General features: G+C 53.8%; 1 long non-coding RNA gene across 1 annotated transcript in view; it reads right to left on the minus strand.

Annotated features, from left to right (window-relative positions):
• LOC122215410 overlaps positions 1–19,138 on the minus strand; it is a 54,877-nt gene that overhangs the window by 18,000 nt on the left and 17,739 nt on the right. The window contains exon 3 of the long non-coding RNA XR_006200363.1: positions 5,589–5,898. This is a non-coding gene — a long non-coding RNA (uncharacterized LOC122215410). The remainder of the gene's footprint in view (positions 1–5,588; positions 5,899–19,138) is intronic.

Below are 19,138 nucleotides of genomic sequence, written 5' to 3' on the forward strand. Positions count from 1 at the left end.
AGGATGATCCCTTTGTCAAGACCCTGAAATACCCGTGATGTGAACGGGCACGACCGGGCCCCGAAGCTAAGACATGACTCGAGCCCACAAGTATGCTGCAGATCCCTGTCAGCACTCGAAACCCTGAAATCTATACATCTGTCGTGGTGAGCCAGAACACGGAGACCCTGAGTGATGTCAAGAGGCAAGGGCCTGCGCTGGGTCGGTCCAAGAAGTGTCCTATTTCAGAGGTTCTGCTGGTCGGGGGAGAGGCCCTTTCTCGGGAGGGTGCCATTTGCAGATGGCAGTGAAAACATGATGCAATCTGCCTCTGCCACAATTGGCGAAAGTGAGCTTTCGTGCAGAGGGTTCTCATTTCCTCTGAGTGGCTTGTTTCTTCCCAGGGACAGAGCTGGAGGAAGGCGTTCCGGAAGCGCACGCCTCTCCCGGTGCCCCTCCAACAACCCAGGCTGCCCCTTCTCCGGTGCTCTGATAGTACGTAGACGGAACGTAAACCTCCCACACGTAAAAAGCACGTATGTAATATATAAATCATGCATTACACATAAATCGCGTGTAAATCTCATTTTTTTCTTATCCCCGGGTCTTTATTCATGACTGTCAGGTAGGATTTACTAACCCCACTTTCCTGATGACTAAGACTGAGGCATGGAGAGCCTAAGTGACTTGCCCCAGGTCATGGCTCGGATATTTTCTATCACAAGAAAACAGCACGACTGTCCCCCCCCCAACCCCCCCGCCCCAGTCACTCTGACTATAGCAGTAGGTGTCCTTACGCCCCCACTCCCCTCTGCCCACACATCCTATCGACGGGCAGGTCCACGGGCCCTCCTTCCAGCAATGCTCCAGGCCTGGTCGCGGTCACGCGTCTCCCCTGTCCGAGGGCCAGGGTGGTCCTAAGGACCCATCCAGGTTCCGTGAGAAGGCCAGCAGACCTCGGCTACCTGCTCTGGGCCCTCCTCCCAAGATTCCCCTCGGCCATTCCTCTCTCTTGATCACGCCTCCCACCCACATTTATTGAGCACCTACTGTGTGCCCAGCCTTCACGCGTGGGCGCTGGGGATATGGTGGCCAGTGAATGAGGCGGAGCTCCTGGGGCGCCTGGGTGGCTCAGTCGGCGAAGCACCCGACGCTTCATTTCAGCTCGGGTCGTGATCTCGCGGTCCGTAAGTTTGAGCCCCGCGTCGGGCTCTGTGCTGACGGTACGGAGCCTGCTTGGGATTCCCTCTTTCCCTCTCTCTGCCCCTCACGCTTTCTCTCTCTCTCTTGCTCTCAAAATAAATAAACTTAAAAAAAATGAGGTGAAGTTCCTGCCCCCACGGGGTGGACGTCTGCAGCCTGCGCTCTGCCCCAACCAGACCGTCGCGGTTTCTGCCGCAGCAGCACATGCTCTTCCTTCTGGGCCCCTGCTCAGTGGGTCCCCGTGCCCACCACGGCCTCCCCGTTCCCCTTCGCTTCCCTCCCAACACAGGGCTAATTCCCGCTCTTCTATGTTGGTTATCTGCTGCCGTGTAACAAAGCTCCCCCAGAACCAAGTGGCTTGAGATGGCATTTTTTTGTCCCGGGGTTTCTATGGGTCAGGAATCCAGACACCGTTACCTGCGTCCCCTGGCTCTGGGTCTCCCGAGGGCCGCCATCACCTCAAAGCTCGGCTGACAAGGCCTCTGGCTCACCCACGGGGCTGCTGGCACATTCAGTTCCTCCTGCGTCGTTGGGCCAAGGACCACGGTTCCTCGCAAGCTGTCGGCTGGAAGCACCCCGCCCCCACCCCCTGCCCGTCCCCGCCACCTTAGTTCCGCACCATGGGGGCCTCTCCGCAGCACACGTAACGACACGGCAGCTGGCAGACGGAGTGAGCAGGAGGGCAGGAGGGAGTGCCAGCGAGATGGAGGTCACGGTGTTGTGCACCTAATTCTGGAAGTGATAGCCCATCACGCTGCCACATTTTATTCGTTGGAAGCAGGCCACTAGGCCCAGCAGTGCCCACACAAGGGGAAATCTGACACGAGGCTGTGAATACACGAGGCAGGCAGGGATCACTAGGGGCTGTGGCAAGAGTAGCCTGCCATAGCTTCTTTCGGCATTAAATGCCCATGTCTCCTCCTCCAGGAAGCCCTCCTTGCCTCCTGGGTTAGGAGCCCCTTCTTTGAGCTCACACAACCCAGGGGCCCCCTTACAACACTTACTATATTACTGTGTATATTACATGGATGAGCCCCCGCCCCCCCCCCCCACCTCACCAGACTGGGGGTTCCTCAAGGACAGTAGGTCTGTCTTTACCAGTTTATTCTTCACTGTGTTCCCGGCCCCCTGCCGCTCCTGGGCACACAGTTGGGCTTGGTGTCTTTGTTTAAACTGTTTCTTTACTAGTTAAAAAGTAGTGACATATGTAAAAAATTTTTTTGAAATGTTTTAATTTCTTTTTGAGAGAGAGACAGACAGAGCGTGGATGGGGGGAGGGGCAGAGAGAGAGAAGGAGACACAGAATCCGAAGCAGGCTCCAGGCTCCGAGCTGTCAGCACAGAGCCCGACGCAGGGCTCGACCTCGTGAACCGCGAGATCACGACCTGAGCTGAAGTCGGACCCTCAATCGACTGAGCCACCCACCCAGGCGCCCCACATGACATCTTTTAGTTCCACATTCGTTATCATAGATACATATAACAATAGATTACACAGAATTCATAACAAGATTAATCTTTACCGATCATCTAAGAGGGAGTAGCTAATTTATTTTATTTTAGTAACAGAATCCTGCCTGACTTCAAATTCCTGCCCCTTCCCTACGCTGCCTGTGGAACCCTGGACCCCTCCACTCAAATGTCCTCATCTGTACAACAGGGAAAAGGGCAGGTCTTTACTAAGCACCTACTACGTGCCACACAGCCTCATTTAATCCTCTGAACGACCTGATGGGTGGACCCCACTGCTGCTGTTCCCCTTTAAGGAAGAAGGAAAACGGGGCACAAGGAGATGGAGTTACTTGCCTAAGTTGAAAGAGGCAAGAATTGGGGCGCCTGGGTGGCTCAGTCGGTTGAGCGTCCGACTTCGGCTCAGGTCATGATCTCACACTCCGTGAGTTCGAGCCCCGCGTCGGGCTCTGGGCTGACGGCTCAGAGCCTGGAGCCTGTTTCAGATTCTGTGTCTCCCTCTCTCTCTGACCCTCCCCCGTTCATGCTCTGTCTCTCTCTGTCTCAAAAATAAATAAACGTTAAAAAAAAATTTAAAAAAAACAACAACAAAATAAGTATAAATTTATAAAAAAAAAAAAAAAAAAAAAGAAAGAGGCAAGAATTCGAGTCCAGACTACCCGGCTCCGGAACCCACCTAATTCATCGGGTTACCGTAAGGGTTAAATGTGTACCCTAGCATATGGCAAGAGTTCAACAAACATTGCCGTGTAAGTTTAACTCCAGCTGAATATAATGGGAAGCCAAGTATAGGTTTTAAAACATGCAGGGCTCCTTTTGTTTTCACGTAGGAGGCAGCACGGGGCTGGTGTGGTAGGTTTGGTAGTGCCACGATGCCATTAACACCCCAGCCTCCCACTTAACCATCCTCAGCACAGAACTTCCGTGTTCAGTGATGAGCCATGGTCCAAGGTGGCTGCCAGGGCTCCGGCCGTTACTTTGAAGATCCGAGCAGCAAAAAGGGAGGCAAAGAGAAGAAGGGCCAAAAGGACTCACCTTCTAGTGAGTGAGTAAACTCTACGAAGAGCCTTTTGAGCCCCAGCTGGTGACCCCAGCTTTACATCTTACTGGCTGCCTCTAGCTGTAAGCAGGGGAGGGGTTGGGGCCATTTCGCTGGACACGATGCCCCATTCAGTAAAACTGGAGTGAAGGAGGGAACAATGGATCTTGAGAAGGCAACGAAGGGCCCCTGCCTTGCATACTTTATATTGTCAGTGTAAATAAAACAAGAAAACTAGTTTGATATTAAGCTAATACTATTCACCTCGAGCCCCACATATGAGAACAGAGAGCGGAGCTGGGAAGAGGGAGAAGTGGGTGCCCTCAGTGCCCTCCGCGCTCCTTAGTGTGACCTCGAAATTACCCGGGAGGGGCCCAGGGTACCACAGCACAACAGTGTGAAAACCCCCTCTTCACCCTGGTCAAGTGATTTAACCTCTCGGTGCCTTGGTTTCGTCACCCGGAAAATGGGGCTAACAAAGGCATCCCGCCGTAAGACTCTGAGAAGGCCCACGAGGGACAGAACGACGTACACATTAGCACAGCGCCTGGCACTCGGTCCACACGAAGTAAGTGTCGTGACCTCGTGGCTGTTGTTAATAACCTGGACAGAAACCTAACGTCTGGGCCTCTGACTTCTCAAAAAGTGCTCTACTGGCTTTTTTTTTTTTTCAACCAACGTACCGAATCCCACTGGGCTGGCAGGAGGCCACCGGGGAATCTGGGGCAGCACAGAACACAGCAGAGTGCCAGGGTGTACCCCACCGCAGCATTTTTCCACAGACTCTGCCGGCCTGGCCCCAGCTCACAGTGGGAGCCGTGCTCCCCGCAGAACGGCGCGTCCTGGGCAGACCGTGTGGTGCTGCCCGTGGTGATTCATGCACGTCTGTGGGGAGCCAGGAGCAAGGCCGACACACTCCACTGCCAGCTGGGCCTCGGCTGGTCCCGCTTTCCCCCGGGGCCGGAGATCCCCAAGCTACTTTGCGAATCTTCAGAGCCTTGGACCCGGCCCGAAGCCCGCCCCCTGGGTCACTTACGGCCTGCGCGCTCTCTCTCTCCCCGGGGCCCGAAGTACGCGTGCAACGCAGGTTCAACAGGTCCCAATTTGGACAAAGCATCCCAGAGCGTGATGGCTCCTCAGGAGAACAGGCGAAGCGCCCCCCTCCCCCTTCTTCCCTTCCCACCCGAATTCCGACTGGTTATTAAGACCATAGGTTTGAGGACCTCAGACCTGGGTTTGAATCCCTATCTGATCGTGTGGCCTCAGGTTAGTTACATAAGCTCTGTGGGCCTCAGTTTCCTTATCTGTCAAGTGGGGACAGTAACAGTGTCTACCCCATCTGGTGAGGATTGAAGGAGGCAATGCAGGGGAAGGGCCAGGCCTGGCACTGAGCCACGCCCGGGATCACTAGCCACTACGATCATCTCATCATGGGGCTTTCCGTGCCTCTGGTTAGGCCCCTTGTCATCTCTCTGACCTCACCGTCTACCGTCTTCCCCTCCTCACCTGCTCCAGCCACGTCAGGCTCTGTGTCGAGGGCACACTCAGGCTCCTGCCTCAGGACCTTTGCACTTGCTGATCTCATTGCCCGAGAGACTCTTCCACATAGTTCATTCCCTAACTGCTTTCAGGCTTTAGCCAATTGTCACCTTCTTAGTGAGGCCTTAGTGACTATCTTCTTTAAGACTGCAATTCCCTCCCCACCAGTCCCTTTCCTGCTTTATTTTTCTCCACAGCACTTAGCCTTCACCTGGCATTGTGTGGGGCACTATTCGTTTCTCCCCATGTGTGACTTATTTATTGCTGCATAATGAATTACTACAAAACTAAATGGCTTAAAAGAATACACATCGGTTCTCTTACTGTGTTTGTGAGTCAGAAATTTGGGGGCAGCTCACCTGGGTGGTTCTGGCTCAGGGTCCCCCATGAGGTTGCAGTCAAAATGTCAGCTGGTGCTACAGTCTCATCCGAAGGCTTGACTGGGGCTGGAGGGTCTGTTTCCAAGATGGCGCCCGCACACGGCTGTTGGCAGGAGGCCTCAGTTCCTCACTGTGCGGACCCTGTCACAAGGCTGCTCGATGTGCTCACAACACGGCAGCTGGATTCCCTCAGAGTGACGGATTCAAGAGAGAGTGTCACAGAAGGCACAGTGTCTTTACAACCTGACCTCAGGAGTCACCTCCATCATTCCTGTGAATGTGTGTGTGCCTGTGTGTGAGGGAGAGAGAGGAGGAGAGAGAGAGAGAGAGAGATAAGTTACCCCTGTTTCACTGTTCACTGCATGTGAATACAAGGAGGCGAGAAGGCCATCCTAGAGGCTGGCTACCACCGAAACATGAATACGAAGACAGCAGGACCTGCTGCTGTCCTTGGCACATAACAGATTCTTAATCCATCTTGTCGGAAAACTGACCGACTTAACGAACAGCACAGGTGGAACTCAGTCGGCCAAAGCAAAACACACACACCTCTCCGAGGACGGGCGGAGCATGGCCTCTCCAACGAGACTTTCTCCCAGGCAGCCTGCGAAGGACTCCAACCACGTGGTGGCACAACCGCAGGATGCTGGGGAAACAAAAGAAAGAGCAACATCTCCGAACGTGGAGCCGCTTCTCCGTACTTCCAGAATGTTCTGATGTGAAGGACAGACGTGAGGATGTGGGGTGAAGGGCAGAAGGTCCAGCCGCTTCACTGCTCCACGACTAGAGTTCCGGTTGTTATCTTTAAAGGGGAGTGGCCCCGCCCATCCTGCCTAGCACCCAGGGGCATAGCTCATTTATCCATCCGTATTGGTCATTTAGTCATAATCCCTGATGTCATGGATCCACAGTTTAGTGAGAGACTCGGCAGGACTGGTACCCTCTGAAAACAGCACCGTACGATACGACACTGTGGTTAAGTGCCTTGGTGAACTCCCTTTTCATCTGATGGACAGCCACTGTGCTATGTCTTGTGTGTATTATCTACATGAGTTGGTAGTTTTAATTCCCATTTTACAGGTGAAGCAATGGAAGTCTCAGAGAGGTTAAGCCACTTGTCCTACGTCACACAGTTAGTAATGTGAATCTAAGTTTTCTGACCCCCAAGCCTTTCCTACTATATCGAAGTTTTTCTTATGTGTGTTTTAAATGTCCATTTATACTGACAGTCGGGAGTGACTTAAAAATATTTTTTTAATGTTTATTTAATTTTGAGAGAGAGAGAACAGAGTAGGGGCAGAGTGTGAATAGAGTAGGGGCAGAGAGAGAGAGAGGAAGACACAGAATCTGAGGCAGGCTCCAGGCTCCAAGCTGTCAGCACAGAGCCCGACGTGGGGCTTGAACCCATGAACCGTGAGACCGTGACCTGAGACAAAGTTGGACACTCAGCACAGACTGAGCCCTCCAGGTGCCCCTGGGAGTGACATTTCTTTCTTTCTTCAAATGTTTTTTTAATGTTTGTTTATTTTTAAAGGAGAGACAGACAGAGTGTGAGCAGGGGAGGGGCAGAGAGAGAGAGGGAGACACAGGATCCGAAACAGGCTCCAGGCTCTGAGCCGTCAGCACAGAGCCCGATGCAGGGCTTGAACTCACAAACTGCGAGATCATGACCTGAGCCGAAGTCGGAGGCTTAACCGACTGAGCCACCCGGGCGCCCCGAGTGACATTTCTAACAAACGCCCAAATCAATTCGTTTACTGCTATCTACTTTTTAATGTAATAACTGTGGCGGGGTTGGATTGTGTCAACTCCCCCAAGTTAGAATTCCCAGAATTCCTTTCCCTGTACAGTTTCTGGCACGGGCCTCAGGAGACATTTTGGGTAAGACTGGGAAGGTAGAAGTGAAGAAGCATAGATGCTGTTTTTTTAAAAGTTTCGTTATTTTGAGAGAGAGAGAGAGAGAGAGAGAGAGAGAGAGAGAGAATCCCAAGCAGCCTCTGCACTGTCAGCATGGAGCCCAGTGAGGGACTCGAACCCACAAACCGCGAGATCACGAGCTCAGCCGAAATCAAGAGTCCGATGCTTAACCGACGGAGACACGCAGGTGCCCCGCAGATGTGCTGTTTTTATTCTTGAAGGGTGGGGTGTGGGGGCCTGGCTGTGGCTCGCCCACCCCAGCGCTCATCTCTGGCTCTCCTGGCCGGCCCGGGGCCCCAGGAAGCCCCCTCCCAGCTCCCGCAGGTGTTTTTTCAGTCCTCCGAATCCCGGGCAGGTGCCTGTTTAGTTGTGTGATGAAGGATGCCACCTTCTCCAGCCGATCCCTTGGGTGGGGCTTCTGGCCTGTCCTTGTGGCTCCGGGGTGTCCTCGAGCCTGCGTCTCTCACTCGCCCTGTCTTCTTGGCAGCGGCCCTGCTGACGTGAGGCCCCAGCATCGAAGAAACAGGCTCACATAGGCTGTCGAACCACCTCCCGTGTTTGCATAAGGTCAAATCCCTACGCTAAATCCTTCCGGCTGATTCTCTGATCAAACCCTTCTACAGTCATCGAAGGCTAATTCTCATGGGATGTCCTTTAAAACAGAATAACCCAAGACTATTCTCGCGGCGCCACTGTTTTCAAATAATGACTTCGAATGCCGAGGAGCATGTAAGGAGTAAGGAACACCTACAGGCGTGTCACACATCATGGTTAGAAGTTCTGCTTGAGGTTTTGGAAAAAAACAAAAACAAAAACACGCTCGAGACGAACGGCAGGTCTGTCTGTCCGGAGAGGTGCAGCGGTACTGAGGTGGAAGGAAATCCCTATGCCCTTGACCCAGACTCTTTGCTTCTCCCAGATCACTTGGTGGTTTTTCCCCAGACCTGCCCCCGAGGCCGTGGACATGGCTGCGGCTTTGAGGGCAGGAGCACCTCCAAACTGGCTGCTGGCGAGTGTGGACCGTCTAGTGGAAAATCTTGATGCCAATTTCAGCTGTGTTGCAAGCATGCAGCCAGACAGGGGAGAAAGTGCCCGCACACGAGGAAGTGATGTGTCTCCTTGGACGATACGCCAGCGGACAGTGTTCGAGATTCATAAGCTTTTCCAGACTCGTGGAGCAGAAGATGAACAGCCTCACTTTTACAACCGCAAGTCGTACATTCTTGAGCTTGTACGTGTGTGTGTAAGTAGATGCTTTCAAATGACCGAATCAAGCGCAACCCACAAACAATGAAAAGAACAGTAAGCAAACCTATGATTGAGCTTACATTCGCCTAAAGGAGAAAATACTAAGCAACTTTCCACCTAGCCAAAGAAGGGAACGGGAATGAGAAAATCCATTGAAGAGCCTCCATTTACTCAAAGGAGGGGAAAAATGAGTAAATCCATAAATAAAATAGTAAAACCTACTTATTGAAGGGAGAAAAGGACAATTAGCAAATCCATGGATGAGACTTCATTTACCCAAGAGAGGAAAGAACACTTTACAGAAACGTACACGATCTTCTGTTTTTTAAAGACGGAAAAACTGACCTCAACTATTTACTCCAGGGGTCGGCAAACGAGGGCCCGCAGCTGGCTGCCTGTTTTTGTAAATAAACTTTTATTGGAACACAACTGTGCTCATTCTTTTAGTTATTGCCTGTGGCCGCTTTCATGTTACAAGGACAGAGTTCATTAGTTGGGACAGAGGCATATGGCCTGCAAGCCTGAAGTCTTTATTATGTAATCCTTTGATAAAAGATGGCCGACCTCCGGTTTATTCTATAACCTCTGTGACCTGTGAAGCAGTCAACTCCTTCCCGATTGCTTTCATGTTTCCAATAAGTAAATGACGCCTCATTGAGAAGTCCGACATCGCCTCTTCCTCCCTGACCACGCCTACTGTTCAAGAACCCTGGGATTTACCTGGTCCAAAGGAGGGCCAGTCGAGCATCCCAACAACAGAGTTGGGCGGCTGGACCATGAACGACATCCATGGGGCCTCGTCGCCACTAGGGGTCACTGTTGAACAAAGGCTGCACACATTCTCCCCAGCTCTCTCGTTCACGATCGGCACTGATCACAGACCCAACTGTACGAGGACTTCTGGGGCCTGAAGGAGCCCACCCCGTCCACCTGCCCTGTCGGAAGCAGCTCTTCCCAAAGTTCATTTGGGTTCTCAGTCTCTGGCCAGAGGCTCCCACCCTCCTGGGGATTTCCCACCTGGGTTTCTTATCCTCCTCTTCCAGTGGGTGTTAGGTGAGAGTTTCAGAGTCACTCTGATGGGTTTTCCTGACTTCAGACCTTGAGGAGCGGTGGTTGGATGCCTGAGCCCCTTCCTTCTCTGGAGATCCAGCCTCCCTCAGCCCCAACCCCAGCCGCTGAGCCTTTACGGCGAGAGAATGGCCTTTGCCAGGTCACACAAATTCTTTACAACCTCTCTCAAGCAACATGCTACGTGTCCCTGTCACATGAACTGAGAGAGACCAGTTGCCTTCTGATCAAAGGCTTACTGTGAGATGACTTGAGAAGGGGTGTGGGCAGGTTCAGGGACCTCATTACAGCCTGAAGGAGGGGACAACCCTGAGCCCACCGAGCTAAGCCTTTGCGTACATCTCACAGGTTCTTCCCTAGTGTCAGCGGTCTCTGAGATGCCTCCGATGGTCTCCACTGGGTGGCCATCGCATCCCGGATAATCCCGTCCCCCTGAGCAGTCTGTCTAACCAACACAATACCTCAGAGTCGGCGGGACATCACACTGTGCTTAGATTACAGAAGGGTCTGATTTCCATCTTGCTGGCAGACTCTCTCCCCTGTTGGTTGTGACGAAGCAGCCGTACCAGCCAACAGCTGGCTGCCATGGTCACGTGGTCAGCTCCACCCCGGGGAGGCCGCTACAGCGAGGAACCAAGAGAGGGGCTCCCCAACGGCCCACAAATCTCAACAACCAGGTGAGTGCACTTGGAAGCAGCTCCACCCCCAGTCAAGCCTTCGGATGAGACCCCAGCCCTGGCGGCCGCCTTGGTTGCAGCCTTGTGACATGCTGAGGCAGTGGACCAGCCAAGCCATGCTGGATTCCTGACCCAAAGAAGCTGTGAGACTGTTTTCATTGTCCTGTCTTAGGCCACTGGGTTTGTGCTCAGTTCTTAATGCAGCAATAATGAAGATACCTGCCTCTAGCCCACACAGGTGCCAAACATCTGAAAAGCTGTGAGGTATTATGACTGTGTCTACCTTTTAAGAGTTCTGCATTTTTCAATAGCAAGCGGCATGCAAATAAAACTTCGTAGAAAACGAAAAAGTATGACCTAAACAGTTTAGTATTTAGAGACTGACTGTGAAGGCCCAAGCGGAGTGACCAGGTATTGGGCGGTATTATGGACTGAATGCTTGTGTCCCCTCAAAATTCGTATGTTGAAACCCCAACACCCAATGTGACGGTATGTGGAGGCAGGTCCTCTAGGAGGTGATTAAGGCAAGAGGGTGGAGTCCTCATGAATGGGATTAGTGCCCTCATAAAAGAGACCCCAGAGAGTTCTCTTGCCCCTTCTGCCACAGTAGGAAGATGGCCTTCTATGAACAAAAACATGGGGAGCGCCTGGGTGTTTCAGTCGGTTAAGTGTCCGACTTCGGCTCAGGTCATGATCTCGTGGTGTGTGAGTTCCAGCCCCGCATCAGGCTCTGTACTGATGGCTTGGAGCCTGGAGCCTGCTCCGGATTCTGTGTCTCCCTCTCTCTCTGCCCCTCCCCTGCTCGTGTTCTCTCTCTCTCTCTCTCTCTCTCTCTCTCTCTCTCTCTCAAAAATAAATAACATATTGGAGCATTTGTGTGGCTCACTCGGTTAAGCGTCCGACTTCAGCTCAGGTCATGGTCTCATGGTTCATGAATCTGAGCCCCGCGTTGGGTTCTGTACTGATGGCTCGGAGCCTGGAGCCTGCTTCAGAATCTGTCTCCCTCTCTCTCTGTCCCTCCCCCTACTGCACTCTGTCACTCTCTCTCCAAAACAAACATTAAAAAAATTTTTTAAATAAACAAAACATTAAAAAAAAAAAAAGAACAAAGGCTGTCACCCCAAACCTGCTGGTGGCTTAATCTTGGACTTCTCAGCTTCTAGAACGCTGAGAAATGAATTTCTGTTGCTTGTAAGCCACCCAGTCTGAGTACGCTGTTACAGGAGCCCAGATGGACAAAGACAGTGTCTCATGCAACCAAATCTTTTTAAGGCCAATATTTATTGCAGGCACACCATGTGCTGGGCATGGGGCTGAATTTGCTAGCTGTATTATTTCATTGGACCCCCCCCCAAATCTCTTGTGTTATTATTCGCTCCAGTTTTTAGATACAAAACAGACTTAGTGAGCAAGACAGGCAAAGATCCCCACCTTCAAGGAGCTGACGTTTTAGTGAAGGAGAGACAATCAGTAAATAATCGAATATGTGGGATCATGCGAGCTAATTATAAAGGCTGTAGGGGAAAAAACCCTCTAAGAGTGATAGAATAAAGTTATGGGGGGTGCTGGGTGTTTCCGTCAGTTTAGCATCCAACTCTTGATTTCGGCTCAGGTCATGATCTCAGGGTTTGTGAGTTCAAGCCCCACATCAGGCTTTACGCTGACAGTGCAGAGCCTGCTTGGGATTCTCTCTCTCTCTCCCTCTTCCTCTCTCCCTGCCCCTCCCCTACTCACTTCTCTCTCAAAAATAAATAAACTTACAAAAAGAATAAAGTTATGGGGATAGTATCTTAGAGCTATCACGGAGGGCTTCCTCGAGGCGGTGACAGGTGAGTGGAAACCCAAGATCCAACACTGTAGGCAGAGGGCACAGCCGCTGCAAACACCCTGAGGTCAGATCGCGGGCAGGAGCCAAACAGCAGGGTGGGTTTTGAGGCTGAGTCATCCAGAAGGTGGGCGGAGTGGGGGCTGGTGCTAGACAGGGCCAACATTAGGCAGAGCCTGGCGGGAACGAGGGTTTTATTCTCTTTGTGAAGGGAGGCCCGTTCGCACGCAGCGATGGCGCGTCGTTGGGGGAGTGCCACCGCCCTGCTCGAACCTGGCCAGGGAGAAGGACACGGCCCCCTCGCCCCGGGCTCCGGATCTCCCCTTTCCAGGCTCTGCTCCCCCCTCCGCAGAACAGCCGCAGCGTGAGACGGCACACGTGGAAAGGGGCTGGTGGAAAAAGTGACTCACTGCCGGGCCTGGCAGAGGACCCTCCCACTGCCGTATCTGCTTTCTGTGGGAGTGGGGAAAAGCCACGTTCCACAAGGGCCCCAGGCCCGCTCCGGTCGCACACGCCCATCTCCCCCTTCCTGGTGAGCTGCAGGTCAGGTCAGGGTCCTTGGCCCCCCCGGGTCTCCTCACGCCGCGCTGTGTCCCAGCCGCAGAGCCCTGGGCTTTGGGAGCGCACACCTGCGGCGCCCAGGACCCCCTCCCGCCGGCCGGCCCGCCAGAGCCCCATGTGCCCCAGGCTCCAGAAACGTTTCTTTTGCAGTTGCCAGCTGGCAAGGCAGTTGTCGGTAACCGAATCCCCAGCCCAGGAAATGTGACTTCACCAGGACACCGAAGCCCAGGAAGGGAGACACTTCTGGGCCCTGGGCTGACCACAGACACCGCGGAGGGCAGTTCCGCACCGTGGCATCGGGTGACATCACTGCGGCTTGTGTCCGAGACGTGACACGAGGCCAACCCTGAGGTGGCCGGACCCGGGGCGTCTGCGGGAGGTTTCCCCTCCGTCTGCCCACCAAAACCCCAGGCGCTTCTATTTCCGGCACCTCGCAAAGATGGATGTGGTGGCTGGGGAAGGGAATTAGCTGTTAACCGACTTGCCAAAAACACACATCAATTTCCAGCTCTACGGACCTTTGCGTGGAGGGGGGTTTGACGTTAAAGATTTATAAATTTATAAAATACTACCGCTAAAACGACTTGTTGGAGCCTTCTCCGGCACCCTAGAAAAACACGTAACCAAGGAAACGCCGGAAAAATTTCCACACCCCTCTGAGCAAACAGTGTTTCAACCCTGTTCTTTAAACGTACACACGGCCAGTTTCTCCGCAGAGGCACAAAAGCCGCCGCACCGATGAAAGCAGATTTCCTGGGGGTACTTCCGTTTCCTAAGATCCGAAGGGAATGAGCCAGGGCCTCTGGGTCCTGCTGGGCCCCGACTTGTGACAACGGGGGCTAGAAGCAGTGGGGGAACTGCGGGGAGTCTTGGGTGGCCGGTGAAGCGTCCGGGTATAGGATCGGAGACCTGAGTTCAAATCCCTCCTCCGCATCCCTCTGTTCAGGTAACACTGGGTGGGTTTCATTTCGTCTCCTTCTGGAAAATGGAGATAACGACATTTAGCCTTTCACTACGTGCTGCTGGGAGGACTGGAGGGTGCCATACGTGTAAAGGATCCGGTTTCGGCGGGGTGTGGCGATTATCAGCCGACCCAGGACATCTCCGCTCTGCGGCTGTACGTCCTCCAGCGGCCCGGGTGCCCTGAGCTCACTGTCCGCACGTCCAGCCCTGGAGGGGTGGCATCTGCCCAGGTGGCTCTGAGCTCCAGGCTCTCGGGCCCGAGTTCAAGTGTGTCACGAGCGGCGGGTCTGCACCACTGGCCTGTCTCTCTGAGCCCGGTCTCCTCTTCTGTCTCATGGCCGCAGGTAGCGCTCACCCAGCCGGGGCTGCTGGGCGGATCGGGGCGGCAAAGCCTGGGAACCTCTCTGGTGACTACGAGGTCCTAGACCAAAGTGAGCAGACGACCTTTTCCTGGTCCTTTTCTCCCTTTAAACGGAGTCTTCCTCCCTCACCCGTTCTCGGATGTGTAGCCAAGCGGGTAAGAAAGCCAGTGCTGGAATGTGTCCAAATGTGCCCCTGTAAGAGCTCCAGACGAGGCCCCGAGACCAGCTCTAACCCCACGGCAGCCAGTCCAGGCAGAGGGAGAGGCCCCCCCCCCCCCCCCCCCGCCAAAGCGTCACACGGACGGCAGGCCCGGGAAACATCAGGTCCCACGTCTGTGTTTGTCACGGACTCGCCCTCATACAGCAACCCTCCAGCCAGGCGGTCACAGAGAGAACACTTTTGTGATCTCAATTTGTAGGGTCACCGCCAAGCGTTTACGGGCTCGCGGAATTTTATTATTAAGGATTTCAAGCCTACGACAAAGGACAGAGAGTCACCCGCCGCCTGGCTTGGCTCACATCTGCTTCATGACTTACGTTTTTTAATTTTTACTGAAAAATCACAGCTGTGCAGAAAAGTGCGCATCGACTGTGCACTGTGATCGGCTTGATGAATTTTCACAAAGCGAAGCCAGCATCCTGATTAAGAAACCTGTTACCGGTCTCCCGGGAACCCCCTCACGTGCCCAGGGTTTGTTTTCAAGAAACAAAGCTCATCGTTGTGACAGATCAAGTTAAGTCCTCATGGGTAACTCCCCCCACCCTGCCTGCTTCTCTCTCACGCCCGGTACCAATGTCCCGAATATGCCGCTCGTCATGCCCAGATCTGCCTTTACCTCGACAGGACTCAGGCACGCACACGTAAACAATGCGTGCTGTTACTCGTCGGGCTTAATGCTTTGCATAAGTAAAACACTACGCTTTCCTCGGTGTTTTGAGATTTGTCCGCACTAATAAATGTAGCCGTAGCTCATTCTCGCTGCAAATGTATCACAAAGCATGGCTCCATCGGCCTGTTGGTGGACACTTGGACGGCTTCTGACATCGCTCTGTTACACATGCTCACACACGATGCTGGGATGCACATCCTTCCGCGTGGCCCCTGCAGGTGGGAGTGAGAGTTCTTCCAGGGCATCTAAGCGGAGGGTGGGCCCAGGGTGTCACAGGGTATGTGTGTGTTCAATTTTGCCCTCCCCGGGGTGTGTGGGTGGGGGAGGGGGGTGTCAGAGTCACAGAAATTTTAAACTGGAGAGAGTATCGTTGACTTTCTGTCCAAAAGTCACAAGCTGTCAGCCAATGGAGCTGGAAGAGTCTGCATCGTATTTGAATAATGAATGTTAATCCCCATAAATGGGCAGACTGCACACCAAATCTAGCCTCGAAGCTTGTTGCAAAAAACTGAAAAAGCTTGACAATTCTGGGCCCAGATGGCTGCAGAGGTGCTTCTTGGGGGGAGGACCTTGGAAGTCAGGCCAGGCAGAGAGACCCCCCGAGGTGCTCCGCACCAAAGCAAAGAGATCTGGAAGGCAGGGGAAGGTGCAGGAGAGGGAGGGAGGAGCAGGGGGAAGCGAGGTGGGCACGCGGCTGGGGATGGGCCGGAAGCGTGGAAATGCCTGGAACCTTGTAAGACGGAGGATGTCCAGCATGAAACCGTGAGTTGTGTTTGGTTAGGGAGATGTAAGTAACGTCCTCCAGCGGCTGAAACCTTCTCGGCTCCCAGACGCCTTCCTGGAGTGTGAGAGTCAGCCTCTCTGTGCTCCTCGCGTGAGATATGCCACCTGGAGCGGTGGCCCCCCGGGCCGGAGACCAGCTCTCATCGCAGCAATTTCAGGGGGAGCGAGAGTGAGGGCTGAGAGGTGCCCTGGGGAGCAGAGCCCTGACAGGCCACCGTCATGCTGAGGCAGCCCAGGGCCTCCCCACGCGCCGGGCGGTGGGGTTAGAAAAATGGGCTTTCTAGAGCCTGTTAAGAGTGGAATTAAACTGTATAAACCTAGGGGCGCCTGGGTGGCTCAGTCGGTTAAGCGTCCGACTTTGGCTCAGGTCATGATCTCGCGTTCTGTGAGTTCGAGCCCCGCGTCGGGCTCTGGGCTGATGGCTCAGAGCCTGGAGCCTGCTTCCGATTCTGTGTCTCCCTCTCCCTCTGACCCTCCCCCATTCATGCTGTCTCCCCTGTCTCAAAAATAAAATAAACGTTAAAAAAAAATTTTTTTTTAATAAAAATAAATAAATAAACTGTATAAACCGGATAAAAACTTACCCTTGTCTGTGACCACTGCTTCCCCTCCACTCCCTAAAAAGGACTTTCAGGATCGCCCACTGTTTTCTAGCATCCTGTCTCTGGCCAGTCACACCGTCCATGGGCGACTGTTCGGACACCTCCCGTGTCACACCCTGCCCCAGCACGAGCTCTTTTCCCCACTCTAACAGTCAGTTCTGAGGTCTGTGGGGTCAGGCATGAGACCCCACCTTGCCGCTGGCTGTTAATAGGGCCTCCGGCATGATCCAAGCTGGCGTGTGCCTCGGTTTCCTGCTGATTGGGGCTACGGCACCTCAGTCACAGGGTTGTTGCAAAGACAAAATGGTGAACAGTACCCGCTCCCCAGGTGTTGGTCTGCCCTGCTGTTAGCACTGTACTGATGGCTCCCAGGACCCCTCTCTCTGAGCCACGGGCAGTGGGACCGGCAGCCTGCCCTGGGTTCCCCAACCCCTGCACCGATCTCTCTAGAAATCCCAATGCCTTATCCTGCACACACCACACCACGACCCTGAGGTCAGGACTGGCACCCTCAAGTCCCCACACCCCAAGTGTCGGGCAGACAGACCCCCGGTACTCAGGCGCCCACCCTCAGTGTCGGCCGAATGGACCCCACTTTCTCCTATGGCTGCCTGGGAAGAGGTAATTTTCAAACCAACCTGAAAGGTAAAGAACCAGAAGTTCAAAGAGGTTAGCCCAAAGCCACACAGCCCCACGGGGGTAGAAATAGAAACCAAATCCAAAGTCCTAACTCTTCTCATCGTTACCCAAAGGCTGGGAACTCCATAATTTTCACGTTCCCCTTTGGCTTTTAAAGACGAAATTTTCATTTCAAATAGGGAGCGGGCTGTGGCCTTCCTCAACCCCTGAGGGGCCCTGATTAGGTGTCCAGGTCAAGATGTTTCCTGAGCCACACAAAAGCTGGTTTATGCAAAATCTAAGATCCTCACAAGTCACTTAGGGCTCAGACAAGCCTTTGTGACAAACGTCTCTGATCAGTTCCATCCCGACCCGCCTCCAGAAGCCTACGGAAGAAATAAGCTTGGCCTCCAAATCGTAAGGCACAGAGGCTCTTTGACTTCTTCGGGCCCCAGCCCCTTGGCCCATCTGATGGCTGCTCTGGGCCTCTGTCCAGGGAAGTGTGCGGACTGGCCTATAGCACTTAGCATCGGGCCCCGGGCTTTCCACGGACCCCTTAAGTCCCCAGTCATGGTTAAGTCCCTTAAGTCCCCAGTCATGGTTTTTTAAGTAAGCAAGTTACAACAACAGAGGGATGTAATCCATGATCAACGCGACTGTCCCCCTGGTACAATACTTATGGGTGCACGTTACAGTCCCCGAATCTGCCGGCTGGAAGCACGGTGTCTGTGTGAGACAGACGCAGGTCTGATTCCCGTCCCTACGGTAGGGTAAAGGCCCCCGTCACTAAAATTTTGAAACATGAATGGGACTGACCGTGCAGAGCTGCCAAGAGGATCGAGCTAACATTTGTAAGTTGCACGGAAGGGTCCCTGGCACACAGCAAGTGCCCAGGAAGTGTTCACTCGTACCAGCATCACTGGGCCCTTCTCCTTCCAGGCTCCGGGATGGACGGATCAAGCCCTCTGCCCGCGTAGACCTCGGGCTCCCTGGAGCCTGCAGGGCTCATCTCTGTGCAGCCACTAGAGGGAGCACTTGCCTAACACAGAGGCCTCGCCTCTGCAGGGCCTTCCACCAGGGACGCCGGAGGCGGCCACCTTCCCCGCAACATCCGCTGGCGTGGGGTGGGTGGGGGCACGGACGGCCCCGCACCTTGGACGGGCCTCTAATTTACAATTTTTAATTTACTTGGCCTGAGAGTTCCCCTTCTCCGCTACCTCCCAGGGCGGGCCTTCTCCTTGCTGGTCTGAGAACCTTGGTTTGTGTGGCAGGTTCAGGGTGATCAACGATGACGGTCGGGCCATTTCCCTTGGGGGAACGCTCCATATCCCGGCCTTCCTCACAGCGGCCTCCGGGACCCAGTTGTGTCCGAGGGCTTGCAAGCGGAAGCTCACCGGGGCTTCTGGAAAAGGCTCTATTCCTGTTTGCGTCACAGACGCAACAGGCATCCTCCTAACCCTGTCTTCCCGCCTTGGATGCTGGTGGCTCCGGTGGCCGTCCTGACACTGTGAGGTGACGAACCACAGACCGATGGAGGGCAGAAAGACAGCCTGGGCCCACCCCTGAACTTCCTGTCCTTCCCAGGAATGTGCTAACTCTCCTGCCCCTTCTGAGCCTCCAATGGCTACCCCATTGCTCTAAGGATAAGATCCCAGCTGAGGCTGCTAGGCCCCTACTATAGCCTGGTCTCCTGACCCTCCCTCCCTCCCTCCCATCCGTCCATCTGTCCATCCTGACACACCACGCTTCTTCTCTGCTGCTCTACTATGCAAAGTCCACTCCTGCCTCAGGGCCTTTGCACTTGCTACTCCCTGTGTCTGCAATGTTCTGTACCCAAATTCCCAACCCAGGCTCTCATCATTCAGGTCTCAGCCCAGACGTTCTCTCCTCAGAGGTGCTTTACCCCACGACCTCCTGCTCCACCCGAGCACCGATCTGCACTATGTACCCAGCACTATCTGCAATGCTGGGTACATTTATTCGGTGCCTGGTTTAGTGACCTTCCTCTCGAGGAG

Source organism: Panthera leo, chromosome A3, assembly GCF_018350215.1.
Source record: "Panthera leo isolate Ple1 chromosome A3, P.leo_Ple1_pat1.1, whole genome shotgun sequence".
Classification (NCBI taxonomy): Eukaryota; Metazoa; Chordata; class Mammalia; order Carnivora; family Felidae; genus Panthera; species Panthera leo.